Below are 17,933 nucleotides of genomic sequence, written 5' to 3'. Positions count from 1 at the left end.
CTTTCCCCTGTCTCAGGGGCCCTGATCCCCTCTTTCTGCAGAGAGAGTCAGGGCAGAGGGAGGCAGTGTTTCTGCTGGGTCTGTGGAGGAGGCCGAGGGCTGGGTGTACCCTGGCTGGCAGCCCAGGAAGCCTGAGCATGTAATTAAAAGATTGTATCTTCTCGGGTCTGCCTTTTGGGACAAGAGCTCCCAGTGTTGTCTTCGCTTTATGACCTCTGTTTGGGCACTTAGTCCCCTGCTGCCTGGCTCTGTTCTGTCCTCTTAGGCAGGGCTGGCAGCTCAGTTCAACTGGTTCTGAGCACAGGGAGGATAGACTCCCCTTCTCTCCTTGTAGCAGGGTGAGAGATCGGCCTCCCTACTGCTGGTAAAGCACCGTAGCATCCATCCTCGAGGGAGATATCCTCATTTTACAGAGTCCACCCAGCTAGTAAGTGCAGAGCTGAGCCTCTGATACAGCTTTGCTGAGGGTGGCACCTGCAGGGAGGACCATGGGTGGTGGAGATGTGGTGGATATACGGGAGAAGAGCTCCCTAACCCCAGCACTAGACCATGGCTTTTAGGAACTCAGATGGTCATCAAACACTTTGGCCTTCGCAAGACCATGAGACATCAAGGCATCGTGGCCTTGGCAGCCCCAGCTTCACCAGCCAGAAGTAGGTTAAGGCAGGCAAGTGTGCCCAGCAGGGGAAGGAACGAGCCTTTGGGGATGCCAAGGGAAGGGAGACACAGCAAGATAGGGGAAAGGTCAAGAGCTAGGAGCCCGAGTGCCTGGGCGATGCGGAGAGTGTTCAAGGGATGTGCGGTGGGCTGGCTGTGTGGCCTTATAGTCTTGTCTTCAATGCTGCTGGTCGGGGGGTGGAGGGGTATGTGATTCCTGGCCCTGGGGGCCTGAGCACAGAGTCCGTGTGTGTCCATGGGGACACCTCCTACTGATGAACTCACTGATTCTGCCACAGACCTATGAGGTGTGGGGGCCCATCCATCCTTTTCGTACAGCCAAATGGCTGCAGCCCAAAGGGGAAGGGGCTGCCCACAGTCTCCCAGGCAAGGGGGCAGCTGTCCCAGGTCTGGTGCGGCCGCCATTCACTAGCTCTGTGCTGAGCACTATATAGGGACGGTTGTTAGCCCATTCTACAGACGAGGAGAGCGGGACTCAGGGAGGTCTCACCCAGGGCCAGTAGCAGCATTTGAATCAGGTGAGTTTACTCCAGGGTCTTCATTCTTAGCATAACTGGTGCCCCCCCAACCCCTCATCCCACCAGACATTTTTGTGTGGTTTTTCTCCTTCTTGGCCTTGGGGTCATCAGACTACTTTTCTCATCCCCAGGGCCCCCAGGGGGTCATAAGCCTCAGACCGTGGGGAACCGGCTCTAAAAGAGGGGTGGGGGGCAATGGGGGAGAGGGTTGGAAAAGTCTTGGGGGTGGGTACAGAGGAGGTCTCCCTTGGAGACTAGGCGCCTCCAGGTTGTTGCCTGTTTGGTGACCCCAGCCAGGGTAGGGTTGGGTGAGGAGGCAGGGATGTCAGGGCTGGAGGTAATGAGGATGGCCCCCGGACACCATTCCAGAGGCTTCCTGTTCTCTCTTCGAGGGTTAAATCTGTAGGGCATCCAGGTCAGGTGTCCACTCAGCCAGCAGGCCTCATGACCTCCCTCAGCCTTGTCTCTGTTGCCTCACTACCAGCGTGGTGGTGGGCCGCGGTGGGCAGTGGTGGGCTGCTGGGATCCTGCAGTCTGTATGCAAGGCCTGCCGAGCTCCTGAGACTGTTGGGACAGGGATCTTGCCGGCACCTATGAGCGGTGTAGGAATTTTTAAAAATTATTTATTTAGATAAAAGATTTTATTTATTCATGCAAGAGAGAGGCAGAGACACAGGCAAAGGGAGAAGCAAGCTCCCTGCGGGGAGTGGATGTGGGACTCGATCTCAGAACCCCGGGATCACAGCAGGGAGGGCAGATGCTTGACCATGGGGCCACCCAGGCGTCCTGGGGTGGTAGGAACTATCACACCTTTCTGGGAGGTCAGGAAAGGCCTAGAGGGCAGGTCCCTTAAGGATGAAAAAGCCAGACCAGGCATGAAAGGCAAGGCATCCCGGGGGTGGGAATCGCAGGGACAAAGGCAGGGTGGCAGAGCAGAGCCTTTCAGGGAATCAGGAGTCCTCCGGGTAGATGGCGTGAGGAAGAATGAGAGGGAGGCGCACCTGGGCCACGTGCCTGTGGGGGCCTGAATGCCCGGCTGCAGGGCAAGGCCTTCCGGCCAGGGACCGCCCAGCCGCCGAAGCCTTGAAGCCGGCTTGTGAGGTGGTCGTGCTCGCTTTTGGAAAAGCCCCCTTTGGCTGCAGGAGTGGCTTGGGGACAGTGGTCGGGAGGTGCCAGGCAGAGGGCGACACCACACACTTCATGGAGGAGTCTATGATGAGCGGCCTGAACAACTGGTTCAGTGGTGCGACGGTCCTGGCCTGGGCTGACAGGTCATCCTCCCCTTAGCTGGAGTGGGGCCGGCTTGGCCGGAGAGGGGAGCGGGCTCGAAGAGAACCAGATGCAGCTGGAGTGAGTGGGGTTGAGGAGGCTGTGGTTTTGCAGATGAGTCAGTTGGCTGTGCCCTGTGCCAGGGCTGGCAGCCTCTGGGATTCAGGCAGGGATTCAAGGAAGGGCTGGGTGCGAGGGAGGGGTGAGGGGCTGCCCCAGGGAGGCTGTGGCTTGAGAGGTACCAGGCCAGCCTGGCCTCCCACCTCTGTTTACACCCAGGAGGCACTCCTGAGCTGCTTTCGGCAGGAGGCTGGGCAGCCCCGGTTAACACCTGCAGTGCCAACCCTGTCACGCCCAGCCCCTCCCCCAGGTCCTGGCATTGGGACGCAGGGCAAGCCTTCATTTCCTTTCTCTCTCAGGTAAACCTACCCTTGGCTCCAGCTCTCCTAGCCTGGGAATCCCGGGGCACTCTTGGTCCTGATGCCAGGCCCAGGGGCCAGCGTCCTCCTCCAGACTTGCTTTTCCAAGAGGCCCCACCTCTGCCAGCTGGCTCGTCCGAGACAGGTAAGTAACCCACCAAGATCAGCGGGCTTCCCAAGAAGGTAGCTAAAGGCTGGGTTCCATCAGGGGAATGGATTCTAATGGTAGCAAGCATCCTGACAGGCTGAGGGCGGGGAGCATGAGGGTGCTGTCATGGGGTTAGGGGCTGTCGGAAGCTATCCAGACCACAGCTCTGACACCCAGCAGTCTGGACAGCTAGCTGGGATGGCCTTCCCTCGGGGCTTCCTGGAACTATGTTTCGAGGGTCCCACATGGAAATGGGCTGGCTCTACAGGAAACGGGGCTAGATTGTTGGCCCTTGGCTCAAGGGAGGGAGGGCAGGAGGACTGCTGGTGCCATTGTCCTCACCAAGCTCGAGGCCCCAAAGGTCAGAGTGAGTCATTGATCTACGCTTGGCTGCTCCCTTGGCTCCCTTGGAGGGGAGGGAGGTCTGAGGGAGAACCCAGGGGGCTTCTCTGGGACCAGGGACCAGGGATAGCAGTGAAGGCAGAGGTGGCTCTAGGGAGACTCCATGGACAGTGGGGGAAAAAAAGACAGAGGCAGGAAAGATGACTCCATGAGCTGTCCCTTTCTTGAGTAAAGCAATGAAGAGTGGGTGGAGCTGAGGGGTTGTTGAGTAATGTCCTCACGGGGGAGGCTGAAAGGAGAAGGGCATGTGACCCTCGGGTGGCTCAAGGGCCAGTGAAGTCATTCTTTCTCCTGGCCTCAGCTTCTCCAGCTTCTCAAGATGACAGCCCTCCTGATGTAAGCTCTTTCTTAATGACACAAGACCAGTCTCTGGCTGGCCTTCCTTCCTTCCTCATTTCCTTCCTTCCTTCCTCCCTTCCAACCACAAACAGCCACCCAGGACAAAGAGGAATAGTGCTCTTTGTCTGATGGGCAGAGTGGTTAATTGCTATTGAGTGAGTCCATATCTAAGCATGTGGAGGTCCGGGGGCAGAGAGATGGGGGTGCCCAGAGAGAGGGGTTGGCTGTGCTGGGTCATACAGGGAGCCTTCACAGAGAGGGTGGCATTTCTTAAAGGAAGAGTAGTGATTGACAGGAAGGGGACCTCCGGACAAAGTGTAGGTGGCACCCTGGGGCCAGGATGACGGGCAGAGGCACAGGGGTGTGGAGATCACGAGGACTGGATGAGCAGGGGGGGTTGCTGTAGATGGGGCAGCGATCACCAAGCCACCCTCTGGACTTGATGTTGGGTGAAGAGTGAAAGAACCTTGACGTTGGTCCAGCGGAAAGACCGCGGGACCTGAAATCAGACCGACTGGGTTCAAGGGCAGGTTCTGACACCTAGCAGCTGCCAAGCCACTTAACACCCTCAGTTTCCTCCTCTGTGCATTGAGATCACTGTGATGCTGGGGTTTCTGTAAGGATCAGACGTGACAGTGCTGCACAGGCTGCAAATAACTCTGCAAATGCGAGGTGTCCTTGGGATAGCACCTCACCAGCAGCCCCACTTCTGTGTTGACCTTTGCGGGTGCCATTTCCTAGGGAATGGCCACAGAAGGCTGCTCTTACCAGGCAGGTTAGCATTCCTGCAGGCGGTGAGCTTTCTGACCTTTACTGCCCGCTCTGTGGAGTTGCTCGGTTTGGGATCCACGGCTGCCCACCCCACGTCTTGGGGGCCTGCTCAAGTGATCCTGGAGGTACTGAGACCAAAGCCTGAATCTGGACTTGCACAATGCTCTAGAGCTAATTCTAGGCACTGAGACAGTGAGGCAGGAGAGGGTAGGGCCAGTACACCCAGCACACCCTGACCAGTGGGACTGGACCCTGTTGCCACAGGACAAAATAGGACAATGGGGCAGCGGGCGGGTGAGGCCAGAAGTGGGTGGACACATGAGGATGTGGGTGAAGGACAGGGTGAAAAACAGATGAACGGGGCAGGTGGAGCCTTCACTCCCCGCACGGCCCCACATTCCCTACGCCGGCCCCACACCCCGGTCTCAGCATCTCAGCTTTGGGCCTGCCTAGGAGGTAAGGCTGGAGGCGGGGAGGAAAAGGATTTTTTAGCTCTTAGTGCCTGTGATGCCTCTCCCTAGCCCTGCTTTCCCCATGCTCTACTATGGCAGCAGGTTCAGGTCCCCCCGGCCCCTGGGTCACCCTAGCTTAGCCTGGGCAATGTCCTGAGTGGTCTGTGACTCAGCAGTTTTTGCCAGAGGGCGGGGCCTCCGTGGGCTGCTGAGCTCAAGTCCCCACAGGGCTGAGGTATCTCAAGCCCAGGTGGTCCTTGGCACCTGCCCTGGCTCCTGTACCCCCCTAAGCCCCTCATCTGCTCATGGACTCTGAAGGTCCCTCTGTCAGCAACACTGTGGTGCCAGGACAGGGCTGTGCCCAGTGACTCAGCCTGGCCCTCTTCTTTGTACTGAGTAGGTGCCATAAATATTTGTTGAATGGAGTTCTTGCCTCTGGTTGGGATTTTCCACTGCAGCCAAGTAGCTGCTCCCGGCCCTGCCCCAGGCCTAGCCCGTCTCCACGGCTGCCTCTCACACACTGTCCCTTCTCTTCCCTGTCACATCCTGCTCTTCCTCTGACACCCCTTCAAACTGCTCCTCCAAACCTCCATCTCCTGGAAGTCTTCTGCTTCCCCAGGGGTCCAGCAGCCTCCCCCTGGGACCCCATCTGCCCAAGAGCCCTGGCAGCTGTGCCCAACATGTCCCTAGTGCTCATTTCTGCCTTCTGGTCACCATTGTCTTCCTTCCTCTGTGGGTGTCTCGGTGGCATGGCTGAGAAAAACAGGCCCAGGAGCAGAATCCATGGTGAAGTCCTGTCTGTGGGGACCCGTTGGTGGGCCTCCTGGCAGCAGGGCAGAGGGCCAGGGCCAGGCTAGACTACATGAGACCAAGACTTCAGAGTGGGGAGAAAAAGGATCTCTCCTAGGCCAGATGGCCACGTATGCTGGTTGCTCAGGGCAGGTCTGGCTCTGGCCTGATGACTGAATAGCAGTGTAAGCTGTATGGCCACTCTGGAGGGGCTGCCATGGGTGCCCAGGGCATGGGGAACCGAGCTCATGGCCTGCCTCCAGGGCCCAACAGGGCGACTCACTCAGGTTGGCAGCTTTCCCCTCTTGAAGAGGGTCCTGAGCATCAGTCCCCTGACTGAGCCTGGGTTTTAAGATGGAGGCAGATTCATGAGGTACGCGGTAACAGGACAGCCCATGCTTGAACTGCAGCGAGAATGGCAAGGGGATGTGTGACAAGCGTGTGAGTAGCAAAGAATGTCAGGTGAAACCGGGAGAGAGCTTTGCAAGCCGTAAAGTTCCTGGATATTCATGATAACAGCTAACCTTTATAGGGGACTTACCACATTACCAAGCAAGCCAATGACGGGAATCATATTATTGCCCCCCATAGATGAAGAAGCTGGGGTGTGGAGGGATTAAGTAACCGATGGTCACACTGCTAGGAAGCCAAACTCTAGAGCCACTGTCTTTCTTTTTTTTTTTTTTTTTTTTTAAGATTTTATTATTAGAGAGAGAGAGAGAGAGAGAGAGAATGAGCAAAAAGGAGAGAGGAAGGAGCGGGACTCCCTACTGAGCAGGGGAGCCCTATGCGGGACTCGATCCCAGGACCCCGGGACCATGACCTGAGCTGAGGGCAGACACTCAACCATTGAGCCACCCAGGTTCCCCAGAGCCGTTATCTTAAACACTACATGGCCATGCCTCATATCTGAAGCTTCAGTGCAGCTGAATTTTGTGAAGATGAAAATAAGGCCATGTGTGTAAGTTTATAAACAGTAACAAATGTAAAGTATTTTGGAACTAACTTGTGACAACCCATGGGGTTCTAGGATTTTATCCACAGTCATGCCATCTTCACACCACAGCTGAATTATTATACCAGTATCCCAGCCAGGGCTCTACTTTTAGCCACTCTCATCTCACATCCATCCTTCTCGGAACTGCTCAAATATTCTTTTTTAAAAATTTTTCATTTCTTTTTTTTTTAAAACGCAGCTTTCTTTTTTTTTTTCTTTTTTGTATATTTTTTTTATTGGAGCTCAATTTGCTAACATATAGCATAACACCCAGGGCTCATCCTGTCCCCCTCAGTGCCTGTCACCCAGTCACCCCCACCCCCCACCCACCTCCCCTTCCACCACCCCTTGTTCGTTTCCCAGAGTTAGGAGTCTCTCATGTTCTGTCTTCCTCTCTGATATTTCCCACTCAGTTCCTCTCCTTCCCCTATGATCCCTTTCACTATTTTTTATATTCCCTGTATGAGTGAAACCATATAATAATTGTCCTTCTCCGATTGACTTACTTCACTCAGCATAATACCCTCCAGTGCTGCTCAAATATTCATCGTGGTTTTTACCACTCTCAAGAAGGGCTGACATGATAGCCAGTGAGATAAGGCCGGAAATAGAAATGGGAAGTGGAATAATGGAAAAAAGAACTGGGCAGTTTTTCTTTAGTCACCAATGATAGGAGAAAACGTGGGAGAACTCACTGAAGGGCAAATATTTTACGTGACTAAAAAAAAAATAGCAGCTGATGCCTATGTAGAACATTCGCTGTGCCAGGCCCTGTTCCCAGTGCCCTGCTCACATTGCCTGGGAGTGGACACTATTGTCCTCATTTTGGATGAGGAAACTAAGGCAGAGAAGTTTAGGGGCTTGCCCCAAACCTAGGCAGCTTGGCTCCTTTGTCTGCTTAGCTCTTCTGCTATTTTTTTTATAAATCTTTTTTTTTTTAAAGATTTTATTTATTTATTCATGAGAGACAGAGAGAGAGAGAGGCAGAGACACAGGCAGAGGGAGAAGCAGGCTCCATGCAGGGAGCCCGACGTGGGACTCGAATCCGGGGTCTCCAGGATCAGGCCCTGGGCTGAAGGCGGCACTAAACGGCTGAGCCCCCCGGGCTGCCCAGCTCTTCTACTATTGACAGCTTTCCTAATGTGCCAGTAATTTCTTCCTGCAAAGTATGCTTAGGAGGGCAACATACAATCATAATAGCCATCAGAGGCGTGACACTTCCCGCTTTGGTAGCACACTCTGGCCCCTGTATCCCCTAGCAACAGCACCTGCACATGCTCAGAGTCTCACGCACAAAGTCATCATCAGCTTCTGGTCCCTATGCCACTAACAGCACGGTGCCCACCCCGTGCCTAGGGATCAAATGGAGAGGAATGTTGGCCTTGTCCTTTCCTCCGTGAGAACACATTTGTCCACAGCAGCCTAGTTTATAGAGGTTCACCTCTGCCTTCTACAGAGACAGCCAGAATCTTCTTAAAAGCGTTTCGGGAGAGGGCCTTTGGTAATTGATAGACCCATCTGAGGAGATCCTCCTCAACAGAAGGACAGAGTGCCCTGGATGAGTATTGCAGACCCCACTTTCTTATCAGAAAGTAACTCCTCGTAGCCATGCCAGGCCTGAGAGCAGAAGTGGTGGCCTCCCAGTGTCTGCAGGACCCAGGGGAGGCCTGGGTGGCACCATCTTGGTTTGCTAGTAGAGTCCATGGATTATGGCTTCCCTCAATCATATGGAAAGATTTCCAGGGCTGAGACTACTCCTTCCCCCAGTAATCATTTATGCGGCACCAAATAACAGTCTGAAAGGAACAGGGTGCTAATTGGTTGATTGACTGAGCTATGATGTGCTCTCCAGAAGCAGTTGAAGGAAACAACGTACGTCAAATATCTTTTATGCATACCCAGTGTGTTAAGTACTTTCCCATGTCATCTTATTTATGCCCTGCAATAACCTCACAGAGTAAGTGTTGTTATAGTCACTAGAGATGTGAGTAAACCAAGGTTTCAAGAGGCTGAAGAACTTTCAGTAAATATTGTGGCTGGAGGTTGAACACAAGCCTAAGTCTTCCCACTGTGTTGCACTGCCTCCATAGGAAGACACTTCTCTGTCGTCTCGCTGAAGGGACCTGGAGCTGGATAGGGTATCTATCTGGTTAAGGCATCTCCCCAAGAATGACAGTAGGCAGCCACCGTGGAACACTCCCCGCTATGATGAGAAGATTGCAGGGCAGGTGGGGGGAGGGGCAGGGTTTCCAAGGACCGCTCGCCAACTCTGGACAACACCAGCAGCAATGGCAGGAGGGTCCCTGCCACCACATCAGACTGAGCTTGTGTCAAGCACTCCTCGGGTGGTGCGAGCCCAGCAAGGCCTATCCTGCACCTGCCAGCTCTAGGTCTTTCTTCGGTGTTCTGAGCCCTCCGCACGATGGGACAGGCCCTGGGACGCCCTGCTGAATGCCCAGATGCTGGTGGAGTGACCAGGAAGGCGGGAGTTCGGCTTTGGTCCCTAAGGCCAGGCCTCCTCAGGGAGGACAGGGAGCTTGTGGAGACTGTCACTGCCCTGCCGCTCCCTTGTCCCTACCAGCCGCCCCACCCCCGGTGCTCATGCCCTTCCCTGCAGCTTTTTCAAGGGTGGAGGTTTGGCTGGAGCAGGAGTGGGGGAGGAAGGGGGTCAGGAGGTAGGGACCCATGAGGGGGAGGACCAGCACGCCCAGAGCCGCACTTTCTGAGCTCCCACCACGCACCAGGATGATGTCGAGCGCTTGGTGTCCGTCATTTCTCTGCCTCCTCATGTCCACCTAGGGCTGGGCACTCTGATGATCCACCCTGCACTGGCTCAGGAGCTGAGGCTTACGGAGACTCGAGTCCGGGTCGGTCTGCCTCTCCAGCCAGTGACCTCGCCGCGACATCAGAGAGAGGGCCCAGGGAGGAGACGGGGAGGGCTCCTCAGGCAGGGCAGGTTGGCCCAGAGGCCACTATAGTCCCGGGTTCCCCATTCCTGTGGCCCCCTATCCTGCCACCCCTGACTGTGCACTCCTCCGTTTGGCTGGCCTGCCTCATTTAGGGACCTTTCTGCCGTGCTCTTTGCTCCCAGGAAACCCTGCTCCCTGCCCTGATGTTTCACACGGAGGCAAAATGATTCTGGGAAAAGCACCGCATGTAGAAGACCTGGCTCTGTCTTCTCTGTCTTGATGCTAAATACATAGCATCAAGGGGTCTCTGAACCCCTTACTACACAGAGAAAACTAACCTGGGAGGAAGAGCCTAGAATAGTGCCTGACGTATAGTAGGTGCTCATTAAAATGTTCATTTGTAAAAGCAGAGATTATAACCCCACTTTACAGTCACTGATAAGTCTGGATGAATATTCTGTATATAAAAGCTCAGGAAACGGTGAAATTAATTAATTGTAAGAGTATTAGTATGATCTCAGGAATGTGTGTGTTTTATGAGGGCAAAGCCTTGAGCCAAGGGATGAGGCCTTGACTGGCTGGGAAATTTTCCTGGGTACAGAAAGTCCCCACTGTTGCTCTTGGAACACACCTAAAATCCCGCAGTTTGTCTCTGACTGCCTCCTATGAAGCAGGCAGCTGTGCTGAGCTGGTAAAAGACTCTCACAAGGAACCCCAAGACTGGATACTTCAGGTCTTCAGAGAATTTACAAGGATCTTGTTTTCAGAGGGAATAACCCAGACCTGAGTGGCTGGGAGGCTATCCTCAGGGAGGGGGGACCACAGGGAGCTCCAGGTACTACCACCACAGTGCTCTCAACTGGCTCCCCGAGACCAGACAACAGCCAGACAGGCAGACAGACGTGCAATGGGAAGGGGCTGTGGTTGCATACTGCACCTGGAAGTCACAGCCCCTTGGATTCCCCTCAACCTGTCAGGCACTTGACTCCCAGCTGACCCACCTGCTAGCACTGAGAACCAGCTGCCTCCCTGCTGAAAGCACGCAAGTGTCACTCAAGGCTTGATGTTTTCACCCAACAGCTCCGAAGGGACAGAGCAGGGCTTTACAGCCAATTGTGTGAGCTCCAACACCCAAGTTCTGTCAAGTGATGTTGCTTGCGACTAGCATCATCTTTTACAAATTTTTTACTTTAAATTGTGGTTTAAAAAAAATGCATAGAGTGGGACACCTGGGTGGCTCAGTGGTTGAGCATCTGCCTTTGGCTCAGGTCGTGATCCCAGGTCCCGGGATTGAAGCCCACATCGGGCTCCCTGAAGGGAGCCTGCTTCTCCCTCTGTCTGTGTCTCTCATAAATAAATAAATAAAATCTTAAAAAAAATACATAGCATCAAATTTATCACCTTTGTCTTTAAGTGTACAGTCCAGCAGTATTAAGTCTTTTCACATTGTTGCGTATCAGATCTCTGGCACTTTTTCATCTTGCCAAACAGAGACTCTGTGCCCATTGCTTGACAGTGCCCTATGCCCCTTCCCCCAGCCTGCCCCCCCTCCCACTTTGTCTCTATGGTTTTGACCACCCTAGTACTTTGTGTAAGTGGAACCATACATTATTTGTCCTTTTGTGACTAGCTTATTTCACTCAGCATGATGCCGCCAAGATGTTGCAGCATGTGACAGGATTTCCTTATTTTTTTAGGCGGCCTAACATTCCACTGCTTGCGTGTATCACCTTTTTAAAATCCACCTATCTTTCAGTGGACTGCTTAGTTATTGTGAATAATGCTGCAGGGAATATGGATAAGCAGTACCATCCGTTAAAGCAAGGACGTTTGCACGTATGTACCTGTGCATGAACACATGTACAAGCGAGTGCCAAGCACACACACTCCCACCAGGGGTAGACCTGGGCATGACCTGCCTTTGCTTATACTTCAGAACAAACCAACTCTTTGCAGCAATCACATTTTCATGAAATAACATCAGGTATTAAAAACTTTTGTTAAATTAATTGGGCATTAAAACACAATAGAAAAAGTCTTTTAAACTTTTCACTGGGTTCAAAAGAGTGGGTTGATTTTATTAATTAAATTGCTTTGGGATTTAAACCTTTTTTGATTAGCTTCGTATTTTGAAGCTGCCGGTCAGATTTTCCCAGGGCTGGGGCAGTGGCACTTGGCCATGACATGTGTTTGGAAGGACAGTGACCCCTTTCAAGGATAGGCTGTTCCACTCTCCACGAAGATGGAGGCTGGGGAAGCTTTCCGTGAGTAAGAAACACAAATACGCTTTACATCTCAATCCCAGACACATATACGCGTGATGTAACTGACATGAACGTTTTCTGAAACACCACCTAACCTCCTTCTGTGAGATGTTCTCACATTTTCCAATCCAGTGTTGTTTGCAGCGAGGACTGTGAACTGCTTATCACCAGCCAGGAAGGAAATAAGGGCAGAAATTAAGAGTAAGTGTTTACTGTATGAAAAGATGCTTGACATCATTAGCTATCAGGGAAATGCAAACGCAAACCACAAAGAGATATCACTTCATGCCCACGAGGACGGCTATAAGATAAGTGTTGATGAGGATGTGAAAAAATTGGTTGAGAATGGGAAATGGTACAGCTATTCGGGAAAACATGTGACGTTTCCTCAAAGAGAGAAGCACAGAATTCTATGACCTGGCCACTTTACTCCTGGGTGTATGTACTCAAGAGAAGGGAATATGTATGTCCACTCAAGAGCTTGTATGTGAATGTTCACAGCAGCATTATTCGTGACAGCCAAAAGGTAGGCACAACCCAGATGTCTATCGATTGATGAATGGGTCGACAGGATGGACTGGATCTACTCAATGGAATGGTACTGGGCCATAAAAAGAGCTGAGGTACTGATCAGTACTACAGTGTCAACATACCTTGAAAACACTATGCTAAAAAAAGAAGCCAATCATAAAAGATTACATACTGTATGATTCCATTTGCATGTAGTATCCAGAACAGACAAATCTCAAATAGAGAAAGTAGATTAGTGATTGCCAAGGGCTGCAGGAGAGAGGCTGGAGGGGAAGGGGACCGACTGCTAATGGGTGGAAGTCGTCTTTCAGGCATGATGTGAATGTTCCAAAATAGACTGTGGTGGTGAGGGCACAACTCTGAATATACTAAAAACCAATGAGTTGTGCACTTCAAAGCCTGGATTGTACGGTGTGTGAATGACCTCTCAGTAGAGCTACTCAAGAGTAAGCGTTTTTGTTTGTCTGTTTGTGTTTTAACATTTTATTTATTGTTCATGAGAGACACAGAGAGAGGGGCAGAGACACAGGCAGAGGGAGAAGCAGGCTCCCCGCGGGTGGCCAGATGTGGGACTTGATCCCGGGACCCCGGAATCACTCCCTGAGCCAAAGGCAGACGCTCAGGCACTGAGCCACCCAAGTGTCCCAAGAGTAAGCATTTTTTTGTTTGTTTGTTTGTTTTTTAACTTTTATAGCAATTTGACATTGCTGTGACATCCAAGAGCATGATCCCTTTTCTACTAATTCATTTTTATTGCTTTATTACAGTTTACAAAAGTATCAGTCCATGACAGATTGGAATTTAAAAAAAAAGTCAGCTTGTGAATGACAGATCATTGGAAAAGCCCTGTTCTGATCTATTTCATTATTATTTTTTTAAGAATATAGTTTGAAAAAGTTAAGCTGATTTCATCATTTGCTGATGGCTTGTGACCTTGTCGTTTGAAAAAAATAGTGAAAAGTCCTGCTCCAGGGACCAGTGGCATGCAGGCAGGCAAAGTCCATCCCCTTCAAAGTTCTCACAAACCATCATAGGAGGTGGCACCTTCAAGGTAAACTAAAGGCCATATCCGTGACCTGACTTCTGCCCACCCTGCCCACCCCATCTATCAGACCCTCTGCTCCAGGCAACAACATGATTCCCAGAGCGGGCCAAACTCATTCAGACCCCAGCGCCTTTGCTGATACCGTGTCTCTGCTAGAATGATGACCCTCCAGTGCCACCCACCTGGAAATCACCACATTGTGCTCCAAGCTACAGCCCAGACATCATCTTGGGCCTGGCTTTCTCTCTTTGCTCCTCTTTCCCCAGGTCCACAAAAGCAATCGTTACACAGCATGGGCATCATATGCCTGCCGGTCCATCTGTCCCAGTAGACAGTCAACTTCCTGAGGAGTGATCTTTGGTTCACCTTTTTTTCTTTTTTTAGATTTTATTTATTTATTTATTTGAGAGCGAGAGAAAGCATGAACAGGGGGAGGAGCAGAGGGGAGGGAGAAGCTCTCCGATGACCAGGGAGTCTGAAAACAATGACAAGGGGCTCCTTGGTTCATCTTTGCATCCTGATACTCACCAAGGGGCATGATCACTGCCCGAAGCATAAGTGTGGGCTAGCTCACCTCAGTTTATATGAAAGCCAGGATACCCCTGTCTCTGACACCAAGGCGAAGAGCCCAGCAGAGTCCCTTTAAGTAAATGCCGCCCACTGCCCCCCATCCTTGGCCTGGGCACTCCCTTCCCTCGTGCCTCTGGGCACATCTCCTGGCACCATGGATTTCCAGTGACGCTTATACGTCTTGTCTTCCTTGCATCCTCTACCTTGGCACCAACTACGCCGGACCTCTCTGTTTCACACTGATCATCATATCTGGAGCTGCAGTCTGTACCATTCCCAGGCTTCTTTGACATGGGAAATTCTTACTTTGCACTGTGCCTTTTGAGGGCAAAATGTTAGTTTCTAAACATGTTACTCAAAAGAGGATCCTCCTCCCTGACCCTGCCCTGCCTCAATTTGGCCTGAGTTTTTATGTCCAGCTGGACCCAGGCTACTATTTACGATACATGGTATTATGTTAATCTTGTTTCTCTCTCTCTCTCCTTCCCTCTCTCTCTCTCATAAGCATGTGACCATTTAGTACTGTTAAAGTGTAAAACGTCAAATTACTCCCGAGGAGGTGAGCAGCATAAACAAATCAAGAGAGACAAGCTGATTAAAACATCACTGAGATGATTTAGAAAGGCAGAGAAAAGCAGGTGGAACTAAGCACCATTCGGCCAAGGTTTGGTACAGATTAGAAGTAACCTTCATTTCCAAGTGTCTGGGTAGCTCAGTCGGTTAAGCATTTGACTCTTGATTTCGGCTCAGGGTATGATCTCAGGGTCATGAGATTGAGCTCTGTGTCAGACCCCACTCTCAGTGTGGAGTTGGCTTGAGATTCCCCTCTCCCTTTCCCCCTCCTGCTCACTCTCTTTCTCCTTCTCTCTCTCTCTCTCTCTCTCTCAAAAAAAAAAAAAGAAGTAACCTTCATTTCATGAGTCTGTGTCTCTACCACACACACTACAAGGCATCATCATACATTATTCGAGAGCAGGGGCTCTGGGAATGGAACATGTGGATGCGTATACCAGCTCTACTGTTTCCCAGCTGTATGATGCTGGCCAGGTTACTGAACTTCTCTGTGCTCCTCTTTCCTTCCTGTGAAACGGGGGTAGCAACTCTGTGTATCCCATAGGGCTGATGTGAGAATGAAATGAGTTAACACAAAAGGGCACATAGCAACAGTGCCTGGCTTATTATGACAAGTGTTCAATAACTTTAGAGCTGGTCTTCTTTTTTCCCTTCTTTAAAAAGATTTTATTTGAGAGAGAGAGAGAGAGAGAGAGAGAGCACAGAGGGAGAGGGAGCAGACTCTCCGCTGAGCAGGGAGTCCCACGCGGGGCTCGATCCCAGGACCCTGAGATCATGAGATCATGACCTGAGCCAAAGGCAAATGTTTAACCACCTGAGCCACCTAAGGGCCCCTGCTGGTGAGCTGGTCTTGAGTACTTTGACCCCATCAGAGCTAAGGATGGGAGCAAGACAGGACCGGGGTGGAAATTGACTTCTGGCGCATGCTGCACCTTTGCCAGCCCTGCCTTAGTAGTAGACACTTGATACCTTGTTTAATTCTTACAGTCACTCTATGAGGTACATTGTGTTACCCTAGTTTACAGCACAGTTAGGCTTAGAAATGTTAGAACAGGAAGGGAAAAAAAAAGCAAAGAAATTACTGTGTGAAGTAGGGCAAAACAACAAACGATTTCGGGTTCTGTCAACAACTTTTCTCACCCAAGATCAAAGTGGAAATTAGTAGGAGGTGATGCTTGCTTACCCATCTAAGGTTGTGAAAATGCTGGCAGAGCTGGTTTCCAAAACACATCCCTGTTCTAGTTGTATATCTGGCCCACATAGCTTCTCCATGTAGCTGTTAAGCGTCTGAAGAACTCTGTTGAGAAGGGAATTGCAATGTTTCCAGTTTATGGCTGGGAAAGTGAGCCATCTCTGGGGGCCCGTGAGCAAAAGAGAAGTGCCTGCAGCTGAGGCATGAGCACTGACCATGGACCACAGACAGTCCTCCCTGCTCCCCACCCTCACAGATGTAATGCTATCATCAGTTCGGATCTCTGCACAGACCCTGGTGGTTCTTCAAGGGAGAACACTCCCATGCTCTCCATGTCACAATCCAGAAAACTCCACAGATGGGCCTCTACACACAGGTCATCCTGCTAGCACATCTGGGTTGGAAGGTGACGATCAAGTCACCTTTTCACAGTTGTCTCCCCTCCTGGTGGCAGCTCTGGGGGGCCTTTCCCACCAGTGGTCCTCAGGTCAGCTTGTCAGAGAGGCTCTCATAATCTTGGGTCTGAGAAAGTAGTATTGAAGTATTGGGTATTGATCCCTTTCCTCTCAGTGCACATTCATTAAATTGAATTCCGTTGACTCTGATTCCAATCCCACGAATTTCTCATGAGTCACATAAAATCTGAACCTGCCTATGGCAATTCGAATAACTTTTCCTCCCTCCTTACAGATGACTTTGAATCATCTGTAGAAATTGCTCAACTGGGGAGTTATAAATGGAAATCCAAACTTTCTTAGTTAAGTCTATGTTTCATCCAGAGATGGTTTCATTGTTTTGTTACCTCCATCCCCCTCTAGGTCCCACTCAACGTCTAGCACTTTGAGACTGGGAAAGATTTTTCTTTTCATTGTTATACCTCCATTGTCCCACATAGGACTGGCACATAGTAGAAGTTAAACAAATATTGGCTTGATGGATGGAGGTGTAGATGGATGGCTGGAAGGACAGATGATGGATGGATGAATGGCAAGATAGGCCTACCATCGATCTGCGGCCAGGTAGATGGACAAGAACACAGGATTGACAGTGCTGCATTGTGATGCAGTCATTAGCTACTTTCTCATGAGCTACTTTCTCACGAGGATGTTGGTGGACTAAATGTTTGCTTAGCTAACCTGGCAGAAAAATCTTGGCTATTGATTGGTTTTGAAAAACAGACATGTGAGATCTTAACTTACACATTAACTAATTGCTTTTCCTTGTTACCACTTGGTTGGCTTTGTTTTTCAGTAATGATATGCATTTCAAATACATATGATTAACATCCTTTGAAGGACCTCAGGCCAGGAAGCCATAGGAACTGTCCAGACTAGAGTCTATGCCACAGATCTGGTACCTTTCTGGCCCCAGCATGCCCCAATACCCCCTAGGAGGGGCCCCTGTGTTTCTGCACCGACTCCAAATTCCCAGACCTAAGAATATAATTTCTGCCCCTCTGGGGACACCCTCCTCCTCATGAGAGTTAGAGAGCTTGCAAGAGTGAGCAGGCTGGACAGACAGTCTACTGGGAGGGCTATGGGCAAATCCTCCTACTGCCTGTTAATAGTGGACTTGGGCAGCAAACCTGTTAGAGGAAGTGCGCTCTGTTCCTGCTGTTGTCTTGCTAACCTACTCAACTAGACCTGGCAATCAAACCTTTGTGTGCTCTCCTCTCCCCGCTGAGTCGGATGTCCTTAAAGCAGGAGGACCCTGCCAGCGGCCCCATGGCTGTTCCTGCTCTAACCCCCTTCCCTTTCTCTGGCTTCTCATCACCCAGGCTTATCTTCTGCCTGGATCCTGCCTAGTTCTGCCAAGGCCCCATGTATGATTAGTTAGTTCTAACTGACAGAATATTCTGGCTAGTAGCAAGCTAAATCTTCCTAATAGGAATTCCACCTCTTGGTCCTATTTCCACCCCCTGGGGCAATATTGAATACTCCATCTTCTGCGTGAGGGTCCTTCAGGCTTTTGAAGACAAGTAATGTGCCCCCTTAACACTTCTCCACTCGAGGCTGACAGCTCCAGTTTTGGCAACAGTTGCTTGGGGTTCTTGCTTTTCCAGACCCT

The 17,933-nt window shown here is 51.1% G+C and overlaps 1 long non-coding RNA gene across 2 annotated transcripts in view; it reads left to right on the top strand.

Moving 5' to 3' along the window:
• Positions 1 to 17,933, top strand: part of LOC102153976 — a 38,769-nt gene that overhangs the window by 4,128 nt on the left and 16,708 nt on the right. For both annotated transcript variants that reach the window (XR_005361020.1, XR_005361019.1), the window contains exon 2: positions 2,885 to 3,029. This is a non-coding gene — a long non-coding RNA (uncharacterized LOC102153976). The remainder of the gene's footprint in view (positions 1 to 2,884; positions 3,030 to 17,933) is intronic.

The sequence above is a fragment of the Canis lupus genome, chromosome 6, assembly GCF_011100685.1.
Source record: "Canis lupus familiaris isolate Mischka breed German Shepherd chromosome 6, alternate assembly UU_Cfam_GSD_1.0, whole genome shotgun sequence".
In the NCBI taxonomy this organism is placed as follows: domain Eukaryota; kingdom Metazoa; phylum Chordata; class Mammalia; order Carnivora; family Canidae; genus Canis; species Canis lupus.
The sequence above is the reverse complement of the archived record's forward strand: the minus strand, read 5'-3'. Positions and strand labels throughout refer to the sequence as shown.